Source organism: Loxodonta africana, chromosome 1 (assembly GCF_030014295.1).
Source record: "Loxodonta africana isolate mLoxAfr1 chromosome 1, mLoxAfr1.hap2, whole genome shotgun sequence".
NCBI classification, from domain to species: domain Eukaryota; kingdom Metazoa; phylum Chordata; class Mammalia; order Proboscidea; family Elephantidae; genus Loxodonta; species Loxodonta africana.
The window spans coordinates 140257521-140278877 of NC_087342.1; positions in this window are offsets into that span (position 1 = coordinate 140257521).

Below are 21357 nucleotides of genomic sequence, written 5' to 3' on the forward strand. Positions count from 1 at the left end.
TGAGTATATCCCACCTGAATTTAGAGACCACCTCAAGGATAGATTTGACACACTGAACGCTAATGACCAAAGAGCAGATGAGTTGTGGAATGACATTAAGGACATCATACATGAAGAAAGCAAGAGGTCATTAAAAGACAGGAAAGAAAGAAAAGACCTAAATGAATGTCAGAAGAAACTCTGAAACTTACTCTTGAACATTTAGCAGCTAAAGGAAAGGGAAGAAATGGTGAAGTAAAAGAACTGAACAGAAGATTTCAAAGGGCAGTTCAAGATGACAAAGTAAAGTATTATAAAGACGTGCAAAGAGCTGGAGATAGAAAATCAAAAGGAAAGAACACACTCTACATTTCTCAAGCTGAAAGAACTGAAGAAAAAATCAAACCTCGAGTTGCAATAGTGAAGGATTCTACAGAAAAATATTAAACAATGCAGGAAGCATCAGAAGAAGACGGAAGGAATACACAGAATCACTATACCAAAAAGAATTGGTTAACATTTAACCGTTTCAGGATGTAGCATATGATCAGGAACCAATAATAGTACTGAAGAAGTCCAAGCTGCACTGAAGGCATTGGCAAGAACATTGGCTCCAAGAATTGATGGACTACCAATTAAGATGTTTCACCGAAGGGTGCAGTGCTGGAAATGCTCACTCGTCTATGTCAAGAAATTTTGAAGACAGATACCCAGCCAACCGAATGGAAGAGATCCTTATGTGTACCCATTCAAAAGAAAGGTGATCCAACAGAATGCAAAAATTATTGAATGATATTAATATTACACACCAGTAAAATTTACTGAAGATCATTCAAAAGTGACTGCAGCAGTACATCAACAGGGAACTGCCAGAAATTTAAGCTGGATTCAGAAGAGGGTGTGGAAACAGGGATATCATAGCTGATGTCAGATGGATCCTGGCTGAAAGCAGAGAATACCAGAAAGGTGTTTACCTGTGTTTTATTGACTATGCAAAGGCACTCATCTGTGTGCATCATAACAAATTATGGATAAAATTGCAAAGAATGGGAATTCTGGAACATTTAGTTGTACTCATGAGGAATCTGTACATAGATCAAGAGGCAGTCATTTGAACAGAAGAACGAGGGGATACTGCGTGGTTTAAAGTCAGGAAATGTGTGCACCATACTTATTCATTCTGTATGCTGAACAAACGATCCAAGAAGCTGGGCTATATGAGGAAGACCACAGCATCAAGATTGGAGGAAGACTCATTAACAACCCACGTTATGCAGACAACATAACCTTGCTTGCTGAAAATAAAGAGGACTTGAAGCACTTACTGATGAAGATTAAAGACCACAGCCGTCAGTATAGATTACGCCTCAACATAAAGAAAACAAAAATCCTCACAACTGGCCCAATAAACAACATCATGAAAAATGGAGAAAAGATTGAAGTTGTCAAGGATTGCATTTTACTTGGACCCACAATCAACACCCATGGAAGAAGCAGTCGAGAAATCAAAAGACACATCACATTGGGCAAATCTGCTGCAAGAGGCCTCTTTGAACCGTTAAAAAGCAAAGATGCTGGAGTGCATTATGTTGAGTGACATAAGTCAATCATAAAAGGACAAATATTGTATGAGACCACTACTGTAAAAACTCATGAAAAGGTTTACACACGAAATGAAACAACCTTTGATGGTTACGAGGGAGGGGAGGGGTGGGAACAGAAAAACACTTAATAGTCAATGGATAAGTGGTAACTTTGGTGAAGGGTAAGACACTACACAATACTGGAGAAGCCAGCACCACTTGTACAAGGCAAAGTCATAGAAGCTCCATAGACACATTCAGGCTCCCTGAGGGACTGAACTGCTGGGCTGAGGGCTGTGGGGACCATGGTCTCGGTAAACATCTAGCTGAATTGGCATAACATAGTTTATAAAGAAAATGTTCTACATTCTACTCTGGTGAATAGTTCTAGGGTCTTAAAAGCCTGTGAGCAACAATCTAGAATACTCCACTGGCTTCACCCCTTCAGGAGCAAGGAAGAATGAAGAAAACTAAAGACACAAGGGAAAGACTTGTGTCCAAAGGACTAAATGGACCACATCTACCAGGGTCTCCACCAGGCTGAGATCAGTCCAACTAGATGGTGCCCGGCTACCACCACTGACTGCTCTGACAGGGATCACAATAGAGGGTCCCAGACAGAGCTGGAGAAAAATGTAGAACAAAATTCTAACTCAAGAAGAAAGACCAGACTTGCTGGCCTGACAGAGACTAGAGAAACTCTGAGAGTATGGACCCTGGACACCCTTTCAGCTCAGTAATGAAGTCACTGCTGAGGTTCACCCTTCAGCCAAAGATTGAACAGGCCCATAAAACAAAACAAGACTAAAGGGGCATACCAACTCTAGGGCAAGGACTAGAAGGCAGGAGGGGACTGGAAGGCTGGTAATAGGGAACCCAAGTTTGAGAAGGGAGAGTGTTGACATGTTGTAGGGTTGTTAACCAATGTCATAAAAACAATATGTGTACCAACTGTTTAATGAGAAACTAGTTTGTTCTGTAAACCCTCATCGAAAGTACAATAAAAAAAAATTAAAAAAGCAAAGATGTCACCTTGAAGACTGAGGTGCACCTGACCCAAGCCATGGTGTTTTCAATTGCCTCATATGCATGTGAAAGGAAGACAGAAGAAGAATCAAAGTCTTTGAATTGTGATATTGACAAAGAATATTGAAAATACCATGATCTGCCAAAAGAATGAACAAATCTGTCTTGGACAAAGTACAACCAGAATGCTCCTTAGCAGTGAGGATGTCGAGACCGTATCTCACATACTTTGGACATGTTATCAGGAGGGATTGGTTCCTGGAGAAAGACATCATGCTTGGTAAAGCAGACAGTCAGGGAAAAAGAGGAATACCCTCAATGACGAAATGGATTGACACAGTGGCTGCAATAATGGGCTTCAGTATAACAACGATTGTGAGGATGGTGCAGAACCAAGCAGCATTTCGTTCTGTTGTATATACGGTCACTATGAGTCAGAACCCACTCAATGGCACCTACCAGAACAATTACACAACCACTTTTGAAACAGTTTTGCATTATCTGTTAAAGTTGAAGATGTGCATAACCTATTACTCAGCAATTATACACCACAAAGGAATATAAAAGAATATTCATAGCATCAGTATTGTAAAATTAAAAACTGGAAACAGTCCAAGTATCCATCAGCAATAGATAGATACATAAATTTAGGCATATTCATACTATGGAATACTACATAGCACTGAAAATGAACAAACTGGAACTGCACATAAATTAGATGACTTTCACCAAAAAATAATGTTGACAAAAGAAGTCAGAGACACACACACAAAAAAAATACTGATTTATTCCATTGATACAATGCCCCTCTCCACCCAAAGTAAAAACACCTGGCAAATATAAACTATAGTGTTGAAGGATTCATGTTTAGGTATTAAACTGTTAAAAAAAAAACCAACAAAAACAAAGAATAGTGGTTACCTTTCTGGTACAGGAAGGGAATAATAACTGGAAAAAGTGCAAGGTAGGCTTCGGGGGTGCTGAAAATGTTCTTTTTCTTGACCTCTCATTGCCATTGAGTTGGTTTCGACTCACAGCAACCCTATAGGACAGAGTAGAACTGTCCATAGGCCTTCCAAGGCTGTAACCTTTATGGAAGCAAACTGCCACATCTTTTTCCCATGGAGCAGCTGGTGAGTTTGAACTTTCAACCTTTTAGTTAGCAGCTGAGTACTTAACCACTGTGCCACCAGAGCTCCTTCTTGACTTAGGGGTAGTTATATGGATATTTGCTCTGTGATGTATCATGGTACTGAGCATTTTTGTTTTGTGTTTTTTCTTTATATGTATTATATTTAGCAACTAAAAATGTTATCGAAGCTATATCTAACATTAACAAAAAAAAAAAAAACCATTGCCATGGAACCATAGGACATTTGAAATACCGAAACTTGATTTTTAGTGTGTCTTCAGCACTCCGGTGAGTACGAAAGGCATAATTTATTCATAAACTGAATGTTTGATGAGAATGACAATTCAACTTATGCCTATTTCATAAACTGAATAAATACAGTCCCTAAGTATAAAAAAGTAAGGTATGCTTGCTGGCTTTAATAAAGCTTTCCCTTTAGTGTGTTACTCTGAAATTTTTGAAACAACTGAGCTCTAGAAAAATTTTCTAATAACTTTGGTAATGTGCTAATTTGAGTGTTTTAATTAGTGTTCCCAATACAATATATTCTATAGACTAGAATCCACCCATTACTAATATAGAATTTCCCCCAAAAAATCACTAAAAAAGACATAAGAGCCAAGTACTATAAACTGAAGGATTTACCCTTGAAGGCATGAAATGATCATTTCAAAGTGTAATCTAAAATTGGCTTTAGCACTTCTCAGCATCGAGCTGAGGATTACATGGCAATATGATTGTTATCAATTTCTCAACACTTGATAAATTCTAAGATAAACATCAAATGGGATTTAAAAATGTAATCATCTGCTTTGCATTTGAAAACCTACATTTCACATAGATCATTCTTTAGAATCAAGGGTACAGCAAAGAAACCAGTTTTAAATGTCATACTAAAGATCCTGAGTACTGGAGCAAATGTCTGTATGTTCTATCATCTGCCATTTAGTAACCATTACTCTATGGAATATCTATTATCCTGATGAAGTAATACCTAATGTTTTGTACAACGACCTGATTCCACTGGCAGTGTGGTCATTTTATTTGTTCTCTTTTGAAACAGGAAGGATGTAGGCATCACTTGGAATGCAGTTCTTTTCTCATAGAGAACGTTCTATACCATTCAAGTTCTGTGCCACCTGAAAATTAGGCCTTTATTCTTTTTTTTTTTTTCATTTAATGATTATTTATTAGGTGCCTACTCTGTTAGGTTCTATGCACTGTAGCAGCCACTAAATTAAAGTAATAGTGTTTGGTACCTTCCTTCCATTGAATTCCAGAAATAAATAACAATGTGGATGGACTTCGTGACCACATTTCTTAATTACTTCATTTGAAAATACATGTCTTTAAGGTATTAGAGTATGAACATTTCATTAATTTATGAAGAAACATAACTCTAATTCCTCTCTATATATCCCAAGAATTGAATCTGTTTATTTAGTATGGTACGTTACAATTTTGCAAATGATCCTTGTATCAGTGCTTGTCATCACTTATAAAAAAAAAAAAGCTTAAAATTTTTTTTTAATGTACTATGTAAAAAATCCAGGATTTTATTTACCTTCTTCTTAGCTAACTGAAAACTTATATATTTTCTCAGGAAATTACTTAGTGCTCCTTAGCATAAAACAGCATAGACAATTAAATTACATTCAAATAAAAGTTTTAATTACTAGGATCAAATAAGAAAATTGCATGTCAAGGAGTCTCTTTTAAAGAAAAAATATGTGGAAAAAATTCTACAGTATTTTATCTCATCTCTCATTTGGAAGCTAAGTGCAGTAAAATACAACCTTATCATTATTCTAATTTAGATCATAATAACTTTACATTTTTTAAGTATATGTTTATTGAATAATTTAGACATCTTAAAAATGCCCAACTCAAAATGATATGTGAAATATTACATAGTAAATAAATATTAAGAGAGAATTGACCCTAGCATATCTGTTTCAGATATTTATTTTAAATAAATATCTGTTTAAGATATTCATTTATTTTAAAGCATGAGAAATTTTACATTGTCTCTTGAGCCAAGAGCTAAGATAATAATTAGCAATCTACTAAACTATAGCTCTAGTCACCATTTCCTGCACTCAAAACCAAAACCAAACCCAGTGTCATCTAGTCAATTCCGGCTCATAGCGACCCTATAGGACAGAGTAGAACTGCCCCATAGAATTTCTAAGGAGCATCTGGTGGATTCGAACTGCCGACCCTTCGGTTAGCAGCCATAGCACTTAACCACTACACCACCAGGGTTTCCTTTCCTGCACTAAGTTGTAATAAACAATTTGTGATAAAAGAGAGGAACTCAATAAACTGTAAAGGTGATCCAAACTTTCCTTTTCTGAATAACTTTGATAAAGTTAATATCTGTGAAAAACAAATAGAATTATTTTCTTATTACTAAATTAAACCTTTTTCAATAATTGAAAACAAAATACAAGTACAATACAATAAAAATCTCAAAAAAAATTAAATGGTCAACAGATTCAAAATAAGTGTAAGAAATGGACAAACAAATTAACAAGGTCTAAAATCCACTCAAAGCTTATTTAGATTTAATGAATAAAAAGTTCATTAAGTATTTATCAAAGAATACAGCATCGTATCATCCATAAAAAGTGGACTAATAAACCAAAAACAAAACCCATTGCCGTCAAATGATTCCGACTCATAGCAACTCTATAGGACAGGGTAGAACTGCCTCATGGAGTTTGCAAGGAGTACTTGCAGATTTGAACTACGAACCTTTTGGTTAGCAGCCATAGCCCTTAACCACTATGGCACCAGGGTTTCCTTGGACTAATAAAGAAGACCTAAAATAAGAAGAAAGTTTTAAAAAAATAAAATCAGAAAGTTTAAAAAAAGGACAAAAATTCCCCTTTGTCCACTTATCACCATCCAGAAAAGAGAAACAAAAGGAAAAAGGAGCAAAATTTTACCAGAAGCAACTCAGTGGCTTCTCCATAAGAGTTATCTTTCAATATTTGGAGTATTTAGACAAAAGTGTACTATCTTCTCTTTAAATTCATACCAACTTTCCTCAAGTTTCCAATAGATTTTTTTAATTCAACATTTTCCAGAAATTTACAGTCTACTGATCTTTTTTTAACCAATAGAATCTATTACAACCCATTCACTTTAAAGATTCCTTGCAATTGGGGAAAAAAACATGCTATTTAATAAATGGTTTTGGTTTATTTGAAAGGGAAATACAGTGGACATCTGTATCTCACACCAGATAGAAAATAAATTCCAGATGAACTAAAAAGCTAAAAATGGAGGAAAAACATAAAAGTGCCGGAAGAAAATATAGAATATCTTCACAGTCTTCTGGTGAAGGCCTATCTAGGAAAGACCCAAAACAGGAGTCAGAAAGAAAAAGACTACTAGATCTGATTACATAAAATGTTTAATTTCTGTAAAACAAAAAACATATCCTATCTACCACAAACAAATCATATTCTTAAGTCCACACTCCCAATCCAGTTAATTAACATTAGCTATTTGTAGAGGGTACTGTCATTGGCAATTCTGTCAAATCTTTAACTCAGTGCAAGATTCAAGCAATAAGATCCACCCTCACCCTGTCTCCCCAACCTTGCTACTTGTTGACACAGGAGGCAACCCAGGGTCTGTGGGCCTCAAAGTTTAAACAATTTGAGGGACCATTTCTAAGAACAAGAATATCAAATGAGAAATATCAAATTAGATATGCAAATAAATGCTTATTTAAAATGAGAAAAGAAATAACAAGTTACAAAATTTAAAAATATTAACATATAACACAAAAAATTTAAAATGTAGAGAACAATATAGTATTCTTATTAACTGTCTGAGATTATACTTTTCCACATTTTTTCTTCCTATTCTTTGATCTTCCTCAGTCATATTTTGAGTGACTCGTAACTTGAGGGGCTCATCTTCCAGCACTATATCAGACAATGTTCTGCACTATCCATAAGGTTTTCACTGGTCAATTTTTTTCCAGAAGTAGACTCCCAGGTCCTTCTTCCTAGTCTGCCTTAGTCTAGAAGCTCCACTGAAACCTGTCCACCAAGGGTGACCTTGCTGGTATTTAAAATACCAGTGGCAAATTTTCCAGTATCACAGAACACGCAAACCACCACAGTACGAAAAACTGACAGAGTTGCCTCCTCAAAGTAGAGTTGACCTTAATAACTTCGATGGAGTCAAGCTTTCGAGACCTTCATCTACTGATGCTGCCTGGCTCAAAATGAGAAGAAACAGCTGCAAATATCCGTTAATAATTGAATGTGGAACGTACGAAGCATGAACCTAAGGAAATTGGAAGCCATCAAAAATGAAATGGAATGCATAAAGACCAATATTATAGGCATTAGTGAGCTGAAATGGAGTGGTATAGGCCATATTGAATCAGGCAATCATATGGTCTACCACGCCAGGAATGACAAATTGAAGAGGAATGGAGTGGAGACCAATTCATCATCAAAAGGTGTTTTTCAAGATCTATCCTGAAGTACAACTCTGTCAGTGATAGGATAACATCCATACACCTACAAGGAAGGCCAGGTAATATGAATATTATTCAAATTTATGCACCAACAACTAAGGCTAAGATGAAGAATTTGAAGATTTTTACCAACTTCTGCAGTCTGAAATTGATCAAACGTGCAATCAAGATGCACTGATATTACTGGCAATTAGAACGTGAAAGTTGGAAACAAGAAAGATTGCTAGTTGGAAAATATGGCCTTGTTGATAGAAACAATGCTGGTGATCGCATGATAGAATTTTGCAAGACGAACAACTTCTTAATTGCAAATATCTTTTTTCAACAACATAAACAGCAACTATATCTGTGGAACAGTACTTGGAAGAAGCATAACCAGAATGCTCCTTTGAAGCAAGGATGGCAAGACTACGTCTCACATATTTTGAACATGTTTTCAAGAGGTCCCTGTAGGAGGACATCATGCTTGGTAAAGTGGAGGGTCAGCGAAAAAGAGGAAGACGCTCAACAAGATGAATTGACACAGTGGCTGCAACAATGGGCTCAAGCATAACCATTGTAATGATGGCACAGGAGTAGGCAGTGTTTCGTTCTGTTCCTACATGGGGTCACTATGACTCGGAACCACTCCATGGCACCTAACAACAACATACATGTGGACCTTGCCAGATGGAATATACAGGAATCAAATTGACTATATCCGTGGAAAGAGACGGCAGAAAAGCTTAATGTCATCAGTCAGAACAAGGCCAAGGGCCCACTGTGGAACACACCTTCAATTGCTCATATGCAAGTTCAAGTCGAAGTTGAAGAACATTAGAACAAGTCCATGAATACCAAAGCATGTATGATCTTGAGTACATTCCACCTGAATTTAGAGACCATCTCTAGAATAGATTTGACACATTGAAGACCATTGACCAAAGACAAGATGAGTTGTGGAATCATATCAAGGATATCATACATGAAGAAAGCAAGAGGTCATTAAAAAGACAGTAAAGAAAGAACCAAAATGCATGTCAGAAGAGACTCTGAAACTTGCTCTTGAATGTAGAGCACCTAAAGCGAAGAGAAGAAATGATGAAGTAAGAGAGCTGAACAGAAGATTTCAAAGGGTAGCTCAAGAAGACAAAGTAAAATATTATAATGAACATGCAAAGACTGGAGACAGAAAACCAAAAGGGAAGAACACACTCAGCATTTCTCAAGCTGAAAGAAATGAAGAAAAAAACCAAGCCTCAAGTTGCAATAGTGAAGGATTCTATGGGGAAAATATTAAATGATACAGGATGCATCAAAAGATGGAAAGAATTCAGAGTCACAAAAGAATTGGTCCATGTTCAACCATTTCAGAAGGTAGCATATGATCAAGAACCAATGGTATTTAAGGAAGAAGTCCAAGCTGCACTGAAGGCGGTGGTGAAAAACAAGGCTCCAAGAATTGAAAGAATACCAACTGAGATGTTTCAACAAATGGATGTAGTGCTGGAAGCACTCACCTGTCTATATCAAGAAATTTGGAAGACAACTACCTGGCCAATCGGCTGGAAGAGATCTGTATTTGTACCCATTCCAAAGAAATACGATGCAGTAGAATGCAGAAATTATTGAACACTATCATTAACATCAGAGCCCTGGTGGTGCAGTGGTTAAGAGCTATGGCATGCTATGGCTACTAACCCAAAAGGTCAGCAGTTCAAATCCACCAACCACTCCTTGGAAATCCTGTGGGGCAGTTCTAGTCTGTCTTATAGGGTCGCTGTGAGTTGGAATCGACTCGACGGCAACAGGTTTGGATTTGGGGCTTTATCATTAATATCACACACAAATAAAATTTTGCTGAAGATCATTCAAAAGCAGTTGCAGCACTATATCAACAGTGAACTGCCAGAGATTCAAACCAGATTCAGAAGAGGACATAGAACAAGCAATATCATTGCTGATGTCAGACAGATCACGGCTGAAAGCAGAGAATACCAGAAAGGTGTTTACCTGCACTTTATTGATTATGCAAAGGAATTCAACTCTATGGATCATAATAAATTACGAATAACATCACAAAGAATGGGAATTCCAGAACACTTAATTGTACTCATGAGGAACCTGTACTTAGACCAAGAGGCAGCCATTTGAACAGAACAAGAGGATACTGCGTGGTTTAAAGTCAAGAAATTTGGAAGACAGTCAGGATTGTATATTTCACCGTACTTATTCAGTCTGTCCCCCAAGTGTCTGTCAGTTTGTCGTCCTGTGGGGGCTTGTGTGTTGCTGTGATGCTGGAAGCTATGCCACCGGTATTCACATACCACCAGGGTCACTGATGGAGGACAGGATTCAGCTGAGCTTCCAGACTAAGACAGACTAGGAAGAAGGACCCGGCATTCTACTTCTGAAAAGCATTACCAGTGAAAACCTTATGAATAGCAGTGGAACATTGTCTGATATAGTGCTGGAAAATGAGCCCCCCAGGTTGGAAGGCACTCAAAAGATGACTGGGGAAGAGCTGCCTCCTTAAAGTAGAGTCAACCTTAATGACGTGTTGGAGTAAAGCTTCTGGGACCTTCGTTTGCTGATGTGGCACGACTCAAAATGAGAATAAACAGATACAAACATCCATTAATAATTAGAACCTGGAATGTACGAAGTACGAATCTAGGAAAATTGGAAATCATCAAAATGAAATGGAACTCATAAACATTGATATCCTAGGCATTAGTGAGCTGAAATTGACTGGTATTGGCCATTGTGAATTGGACAATCATATAGTCTACTATGCTGGGAATGACAACTTGAAGAGGAATGGTGTTGCATTCATCGTCAAAAAGAACGTTTCAAGATCTATCCTGAAGTACAATGCTGTCAGTGATAGGATAATATCCATACACCTACAAGGAAGACCAGTTAATACGACTATTACTCAAATTTATGCACCAACCACTAGGGCCAAAGATGAAGAAATAGAAGATTTTTATCAGCTGCTACAGTCTGAAATTGATCAAACATGCAATCAAGATGCATTCATAATTACTGGTGATTGGAATGCGAAAGTTGGAAACAAAGAAGAAGGATCAGTAGTTGGAAAATATGGCCTTGGGGATAGAAACAATGTTGGAGATCGAATGACAGAATTTTGCAAGACCAACAACTTCTTCATTGCAAATACCTTCTTTCACCAATGTAAACGGCAATTATACACATGGACCTTGCCAGATGGAACACACAGAAATCAAATTGACTATATCTGTGGAAAGAGACAATGGGAAAGCTCAATATCATCAGTCAGAACAAGGCCAGGGGCTGACTGTGGAACAGACCATCAATTGCTCATATGCAAGTTCAAGCTGAAACTGAAGAAAATCAGAGCAAGTCCACGAGAGCCAAAATATGACCTTGAGTATATCCCTCCTGAATTTAGAGACCATCTCAAGAATAGATTTGACTCACTGAACACTAGTGACCGAAGACCAGACGATTTATGGAATGACATCAAGGGCATCATCCATGAAGAAAGCAAGAGGTCACTAAAAAGACAGGAAGGAAAGAAAAGACCAAGATGGATGTCAGAGGAGACTCTGAAGCTTCCTCTTGAGTGCCGAGCAGTTAAAGCAAAAGGAAGAATTGATGAAGTAAAAGAACTGAACAGAAGATTTCAAAGGGCAGCTCGAGAAGACAAAGTATTATAATGACATGTGCAAACAGCTGGAGATGGAAAACCAAAAGGGAAGAACACGCTCAGCATTTCTCAAGCTGAAAGAACTGAAGAAAAAATTCAAGCCTCGAGTTGCAATAGTGAAGGATTCCATGGGAAAAATATTAAATGATGCAGGAAGCATCAAAAGAAGATGGAAGGAATACACGGAGTCATTATACCAAAAAGAATTAGTCGATATTCAACCATTTCAAGAAGTGGCATACGATCAGGAACCGATGGTGATGAAGGAAGAAGTCCAAGCTGCTCTGAAGGCATTGGTGAAAAACAAGGCTCCAGGAATTGATGGAATATCAATGAGATGTTTCAACAAATAGATGCATCATTGGAGGTGCTCACTCATCTATGCCAAGAAATATGGAAGACAGCTTCCTGGCCAACTGACTGGAAGAGATCCATATTTATGCCTATTCCCAAAAAAGGTGATCCAACTGAATGTGGAAATTATAGAACAATATCATTAATATCACACACAAGTAAAATTCTGATGAAGATCATTCAAAAACGGCTGCAGCGGTATATCGACAGGGAACTGCCAGAAATTCAGGCCAGTTTCAGAAGAGGATGTGGAACCAGGGATATCATTGCTGATGTCAGATGGATCCTGGCTGAAAGCAGAGAATACCAGAAGGATGTTTATCTGTGTTTTATTGATTATGCAAAGGCATTTGACTGTGTGGATCATAACAAGCTATGGATAACACTGTGAAGAATGGGAATTCCAGAACACTTAATTGTGCTCCTGAGGAACCTTTGCATGCATCAAGAGGCAGTTGTTCAGACAGAACAAGGGGATACCGATTGGTTTAAAGTCAGGAAAGGTGTGCGTCAGGGCTGTATTCTTTCACCATACCTATTTAATCTGTATGCTGAACAAATAATCCGAGAAGCTGGACTATATGAAGAAGAACGGGGCATCGAGATTGGAGGAAGACTCATTAACAACCTGCGTTATGCAGATGACACAACCTTGCTTGCCGAATGTGAAGAGGACTTGAAGCACTTACTAATGAAGATCAAAGACCACAGCCTTCAATATGGATTACACCTCAACATAAAGAAAACAAAAATCCTCACAACTGGACCAATGAGCAACATCATGATAAATGGAGAAAAGATTGAAGTTGTCAAGGATTTCATTTTACCTGGATCCACAATCAACACCCATGGAAGCAGCAGTCAAGAAATCAAAAGACACATTGCATTGGGCAAATCTGCTGCAAAGGACCTCTTCAAAGTGTTGAAGAGCAAAGATGTCACCCTGAAGACTAAGGTGTGCCTGACCCAAGCCATGGTATTTTCAGTCACATCATATGCATGTGAAAGCTGGACAATGAATAAGGAAGACCAAAGAAGAGTTGATGCCTTTGAATTGTGGTGTTGGTGAAGAATATTGAATATACCATGGACTGCCAAAAGAATGAACAAATCTGTCTTGGAAGAAGTACAACCAGAATGCTCCTTAGAGGCAAGGATGGCGAGACTGCATCTTACATACTTTGGATATGTCAGGAGGGATCAGTCCCTGGAAAAGGACATCATGCTTGGCAGAGTACCAGGTTAGTGGAAAAGAGGAAGACCCTCAACGAGGTGGATTGACACAGTGGCTGCAAAAATGAGCTCAAGCATAACAACGATCGTAAGGACGGCGCAGGACCATGCAGTGTTTTGTTCTGTTGTGCATAGGGTCTCTATGAGTCGGAATTGACTCAACAGCACCTAACAACAACAATAACATTCAATCTGTATGCTGAGCAAATAAAACAAAAAGCTGGACTACATGAAGAAGAATATGACTTCATGATTGGAGGAAGACTCATTAACGACCTGCAATATGCAGATGACACAACCCTACTTGCTGAAAGCAAAGAAGAGTTAAAGCACTTACTGATGAAGATTAAAGACCACAGCCTTCAGTATGGATTACACCTCAACATAAAGAAAAGAAAAATTCTCACAACTGGAGCAATAACCAATACTGTGATAAACAAAGAAAATACTGAAGTTGTCCAGGATTTCATTTTACTTGGATCCACAATCAACACCCATGGAAGCAGCACTCAATAAATCAAACATGCATTCTATCAGGCAAATCTGCTGCAAAAGACCTCTTTAGAGTGTTGAAAAGCAAAGATGTCACTTTAAAGACTAAGGAGTGCCTGACATTGGGTTTGGGTGACCCAAGCCAAGGTATTTTCAATTGCCTCATATGCATGTAAAAGCTGAAAAAAGAATAAGACTGAAGAATTGACACACTTTTGAATTGTGGTGTTGGTAAAGAATATTGAATATACCATGGACTGGGAAGCCCTGGTGGCACAGCAATTAAGGGCTCAGCTGTTCACCAGGAGGTCAACAGTTCGAACCCACCAGCTGCTTCTTGGAAACCCTATGGGGCAGTTCTAGTCAGTCCTATCAGGTTACTATGAGTCAGAATCAACCCAACAGCACCTAACAACATACAACAACATTCTTTGATTATTTTTTCATATGAGAATTTTGTAATATTATTTTCTAGAGAGGATAAAATGATAGCTCGGTGTTTTTTCAATAAAAGTTGATGGAAATTTATTTTTTATCAGGTTTACAAAAGTTTCTTTCCAGCTTTACAACCACAGGCACCATAAGATACAATCATATCCCATTTGGTTATGATTCTGGATGAAGTAGTTTTCCTGGAAGTCATTCCTACAACAGAAGGGCTAACAATAGCTTAACTATGTGTAGAAGTGGTCCCGCTAAACCCAGAATGAGTAAAATTCCATCTCATCTTCCCCTTAGCCAGATCCCAAAAATTTCCAGTCACTCCAGCCTACCTGACAAGAAGGGAAATGAGATAGAGAGGGAACAGAGGTGAAAAAAAGACAACAATTTTAATACAGTATGGTTAAAATGTCTTACTTTACAAATTTTACAAAAGCATGTAACCACATAAAAACATTGCTAGAATTCCTCCCAGAGCATTGCAAAGTGCCTTGCAAGTGAGGGACCGTGAAATTTAAACTTTATTGGATGAACAGTAAATTCATTTCTCATTGCCTCCCATGAGAGGACACACAAACAAGGAGCTGACAGAGTGAGAAGCAAGTGGGTGGCGGAAGTGATTTCAAGGAGAATGCTATAACCACAAGTCAGGACACATCCTGGGCAATTCTAGGCCAGGCGGGGTAGAGAGGAGGTAGATTGCTGGTGTGAGGTAAGGAAGGAAACAGGATCCGAATGAAACAGTGTAGAATGTACCACTGGGTCAGAGTACAAGTCATGTGAGCACTGAGTAAGCAATTTCATACTGCAGATACATATATATGTGGAGCATACACAATATGAGGTCTATTGAGAGGAATGAAGGAGAGTTTGTCACTGGGCTAAATACTTTAACCCAGTGCCCTCGAGTCGATTCTGACTCATAGCAACCTATAGGACGGAGTAGAACTGCCCCATTGAGTTTCCAAGGAGCACCTGGCGGATTTGAACTGCCAACCTTTTTGGTTAGCAGCTGTAGCACTTTACCACTATGCCATACACTATGTTTTTTTTAACTCTCACAACGATCTTGGAGAGTGTTGAGGAAACTAAACATCAGAAAGGTTATCCAAATTTTCCAAGGTCACAAGCTACTCCCAAACATTTGTGCCCTATTGACAACCCTCCTTGACAGTGAAGCCTCTTTCATGTACCTCAGATAACCTCAGATAGCAAACACAATTGCAGAGGGACTTTCAATACAAGGTCACAACCATTCAAATGGGCCTATAAAAGTGACTAAATGACTTAGGCTAAGCGATTTAGATTATGATCAATCTTGTGTAAAGCTGTAAGGACAAATGAGGGAAACCTTCACAGAAAATGACAACTCAAAGACTAACGTGCAGCTTTCAATCAAAACTTCCTATTGGAGTAGGTGCCTGAGATTCCTCCTTTGTAACATGATTTGATTGAAGACTTTGAGCTTGAATCGGGGGGGCATTGAATGAAAGGTGTCCACTCACCTGAACAAGGATTTGCTAGCAATTTCTCATAAAATACAGGTTCCAACATGGGCAAATTCAAAATATGATTGACATGTGAAAATTAAGTCAATATAAATAAGAAGTGAGTTTACATAAGTGAAACTGAACAGAGAGTACAGGTACAAATAGTCGTATAAACTCATTCGGAAGAAATAAACAATGAGAGCTATGTGAGGTGCGTTGGGAGGATAAAATGTCAGGCAGTGTTTTGGAAATCATAAAATCATTGTCTTCTTCATCATCAGAAAATAAAGACAGGGTTAAATATTGACTCACCCACATCTTAGATAGCTTAGGCTTATTTTCTTCTTTACTGAAATAATACTTCCAGTGATACATATTTTCAGAAATTAGATACATATGTGTATATATATATACATGTATATGTGTATGCATTTACATTTTTCAAGAACTAATTTTTTTGTATATTACCAATACATCATGATGTTGTAAAAGAGCTAAGAATAAATGTGGTAAAGCAAAATGAAGGAGGGGGGAAATTCATGTTTAAAATAGAATTTTCAAGAGTCAGTGACAGTAGAGGTAAATGATAAGTGATATTGTATATTTCACTAATGTAGACATATAAAAGATAGCTTCTGGAAGATTGAATTCCCTTCCTTATTCTGAAGAAAAAAAATGAGAGTTTTATTATGCAAAGTGATCATAAAACTATCTTTCGTTGGTTGTCCCAAGCATTTAGAAGTGTAACAAATCTCGAGATTGGACTGCAGAACCTCTTTTAAAAGGGTATCATATGTTTGAAATTCATACAGTCACATCGAATGAAAGCTAACGCTTGGGTTTTCATGGCTACAACTAGCTCTTTAAATATTTTCTCAGATGAGGGTTACACAAAGGAAAGTGAGAATTTACTGGAAAAGTTATCCTCTTTGGATGAAATTTAATGGATGACTTCAATCCCAGCTCAGGATTACTCCAGCAAATTAAAAGAGAAAAGAAAATATTTTGAGATTTTTTTTAATCTCACTTACTTTTGTATTAACTAAAACTATGGGATGTGTTCTTTTTTTCCAAATCATATTTTCTTTTTCATAAACATCATAATCTCTAAACCCAATAGTTACTTCTTTTGTTATGTAAATATTTAGATAGTCTCCCATTGAGGTCTCTGGTTAGGTAATCAGCATATTCAAGAGAAAAATCACCATATCTACAATAATTAGAATATAATAAAATATACTTAAATATGAAATCATATTAAACATAATTTATTTTTAATCCTTAAGATAATTTGGGCATGAGAAAGCCATAATCCTCTATTTCCTTTATACAAGGTGGTTATGGAAGTAATCCTATTGATAGAAGACTTATTCCCCACATTCAGGCCAATGAGCCAAGGAATAATCAATCAGATGGCTGTGCAGATGTAGCGTATTTGTCTCTAAGCTCCCAGGGACAGGTTTTCAATCAATGTGTAACTACTAACACCTGGTATATTATTAGAAGAAACACTTGTATGAGAGAATATGGGGAGGAAGTCAAGTAAAACTAGGAGAGCTATTAATCCACAATATAAGTCTGAGGAAAGGTTTAGTGGAAGTATCCTAGAGTGCTGTGCAATCTAAAAAAGGTTCAGCAAGGCCATCAGGGAGTCCTCAGTCCAAAATTAGCTGTCAGAGGAGTCCTGTAACTCCTAGGAATGGAATTGTCTTAGTATCCCTGACACAGTCAGTCATTGACTAACAGTAGCCCAAAGGAAAGGCAGCCTCAAAGCAAACATGGCAATGGATTTCAGAGTGTAGCAACTGAAACCGTTGGTGAATGAAACACCCCATAATTAGAAGTGTCAAGGCACATGCTGTTGGCCATTATAGCCACCAGCCCTTAGTCACAAGGAGTGTGAAGGCCATTACCCTTGCACCATGCAGGTCTATTCTCCATGGTCCCAGTGGACCTATTTTCCTTTAAAAAAAATTCATAAGGAGATTAGTGGAATGAATAATAGCTTCTGTCATTGAAGTTGATATTGGGAGTCACAAGTGGTACTCTTCCTTTTTCTCCTTATTTATTTATTCTAAATTACTCTCATCCTTAGCTATCACCTCTGCAGCTCTTGTCGGCTTATCTGGAGACTGACCCAAACCTTCATTCCAAGGAGGTCAAAGCCCTTGGTTATAATTCCCTTCTCAGGTCATGGTTGTTGCACATGTCCATTTAAAATTCACTGGAGCAGGAAGTACCAGGAGGTGCTCAAGTGGACTTTCTGTGTTCCACACTTATTCCTCCGTGCTCCATTGTATAAAAGCAGCCTTGATCAGGGTAAATTATCCCTCCCAGTATAATGAATCTTTTACTTGCCAATGGCCCTTGGTCACAAGGAGTGTAAAGTTCCCTGGCAGGAGCCATGACCTATAGTTCAAAGGAACACTTGCCGTATCTCCTGGCAAAAGTATTTCCCTTTTAGAAACTAGGACCTGCAACCTTGAAGGACCCAGGGATGAGAAGCACAAAACCCCACAATGGTTCTTTGAGAGTGATGGTAAATGAGGCTTCCTACTGGAGAAATAGCACCATATAGGAGTCTCTCCCTGGTTTAATAAATAGACTGCATTCTCTCAGAGTGTTTTTTCCAAGCTAGAGCTTCAGTTGTGTTTTTAGGAGGCCAAACCCACATTCTATGAAGCCAAGTACCTCTAGATAGAATAGTATGTGATATGACTAATGGATCCTATGATTATTGGCCCGTTCCTCCACCTCCTTCACTATGAAGTGAGCCCTTTGGTCAGATGCTATGCCACATGGGATTCCATCCCTGTGGATCAGGCAATCTATATATCCCAGATTAAGTGGGGCAGGATATGCCCCAGATGAAGTGGTGGCAGGAAAGGAATATTCATTGGAATAGGTACATATCCCTATGAGGACAGACCACTGAGCATTCCAGGATTTAAAAGGGCCAATGTTGTAGTCAACTTACCACTGGGTGGCCAATTGGTCTCTGTTATACATTGAGTTGTGTCCGGCAAAAACTGATGTGGAAGTTCTGAGCCCTGTACCTGTAAATATGACCCTGTTTGGAAATATGGGTTTTCTGGTTTTCTTTTGTTATGTTAATGAGATCATGTCAGAGTAGGGTAGGTTCTAAGTCTAATTACTCAGAAATGTCTTATAAAAAGTGCAGAATAGACATAGACACATAAATGGGGTGGAGGATGGGAGACAGATACCAACTAAGGTCAAAGAATACCAAGAAACTCTCAGGGCTGCCAACAAAGAAAGATCCTCTTCCAGAGCCGAGGTCATGGTTTGGACTTCTACCTTCCAGAACTGTGAGACAATAAATTTATATTCTTTAAAGCTGCTCACTTGTGGTATTTCTGTTGCAGGACCACTTGGTAACTAAGACAGTCTCCTTGAAAAATAAAGCCATATTGGGGATTCATCATTGGTCACTGTTCCTGACAAATTGGACATTTAGAGTTAGCAGTAGCTACACAGGCCGTGATAAGCTGGAATCCATGTTGTTGGATCCATATGTAGCCTCTGTCTCTGTCATTATGACTACGCCATAAAGAGACCCATCATGCCAGTTCTGGGGTAGCTGATGATAAAGGCTAGCTAACTTCAATGCTTGCTGTTCCGTGCCTCTTTCATGGCAGATGCTTTCTGGTGGACATTATTTTCTGATACAAAAATTTTCACTCTTTGTGCCCAGTCCCATATGTCCATTCACATGCCTTTTCCCCATATCACCTTATCTCTGAGCTGTAAGTCCTTTCCTTTCCAGGCCACTGAAGAGATGGAGAGGATATCCTTTTCCATCTCCGACCACTCAACCACTAAGATCTCCATAAATCTTTGTAGGATTTATTTCCTACCCTCTGGAGCACATATATCTTACTACAGCCTTCAGCATACTAGCCATCTCTTGATCATTCTGTCCAATCAGCATGATGCTGTTGATGCAATGGATCGATGTCCTGTAAGACATCATCTTTTCGAACTGGAGTGGAAAAAAAGCATTCACCAAATCAATGTTTGCCTACCATGTACCTGAAACCTTCTTAATCTACTCTAGCAATAATACCTCATCCAGCACAAGAGTTACAAATACTACTTGGTTAAGCCTTCTGTACTCTATAGTTATTTTCCAGGATCCATCAGTTTTTGCAGGGGCCAGACAGGTGAATTAAATGAAGAAATCATAGGGACTATCACCCTGTCCCGAATGTATCTGTTAGTTTCTCATACTGTGGCGGCTTGCATGTTGCTGTGATGCTGGAAGCTATGCCACTGGTATTCAAATACCAGCAGGGTTACCCATGCCAGACAGGTTTCAGCTGAGCTGCCAAACTAAGACAGACTAGCAAGAAGGACCTGGCAGTTCTGAAAAGATTTAGCCAGTGAAAACCTTATGAATAGCAGAGGAACATTGTTTGATATACTGCTGGAAGATGAGCCCCCCAGGTTGGAAGACACTCAAAAGACGACTGGGGAAGAGCTGCCTCTTCAAAGTAGGCTCAACATTAATGATGTGGATGGAGTTAAGCTTTTGGGACCTATATTTGCAGATGTGGCAAGACTCAAAATGAGAAGAAATAGCTGCAAACATCCATCAATAACTGGAACATGGAATATATGGACTGTGAATCTAGGAAAATTGGTAGTCATCAAAAATAGAATACATACACATTGATATCCTAGACATTGGTGAGCTGAAATGGACTGGTATTGACCATTTTGAATCAGACAACCACATGTTACTATGCCTGGAATGACAACTTGAAGAGGAATGGTGTTGCATTCATTGTCGAAAAGAACATTTGAAGATCTATCCTGAAGTACAATGCTGTCAGTGATAGGATAATATCCACACATCTACAAGGAAGACCAGTTAATATGACAATTATTCAAATTTACCCACCAACCACTAAGGCCAAAGATGAAGAAACTGAAGATTTCTACCAACTTCTGCAGTCTGAAATTGATCAAACATGCAATCAGGATGCATTGATAATTACTGGTGATTGGAATTCGAAAGTTGGAAACAAAGAAGGAGGACCGGTAGTTGGAAAATACGGCCTTGGTGATAGAAACAATGCCCAAGATCACCTGATAGAATTTTGCAAGACCAATGACTTCTTCATGGCAAATACCTTTTTTCAAAAATGTAAATGGTGACTGCACATGTGGACCTCACCAGATGGAACACACAGGAAACAAATCAACTTCATCTGTGGGAAGAAATGATGGAAAAGCTCAATATCATTAGTCAGAACAAGGCCACAGGCTGACTATGGAATAGACCACCCATTGCTTACAGGCAAGTTCAAGTTGAACCTGAAGAAAATTAGAACAAGTCAATGAGACAAAGTATGACTTTAATTATATCCCACCTGAATTTAGAGACCATCCCAATAATAGATTTGACACATTGAACACTAATGACT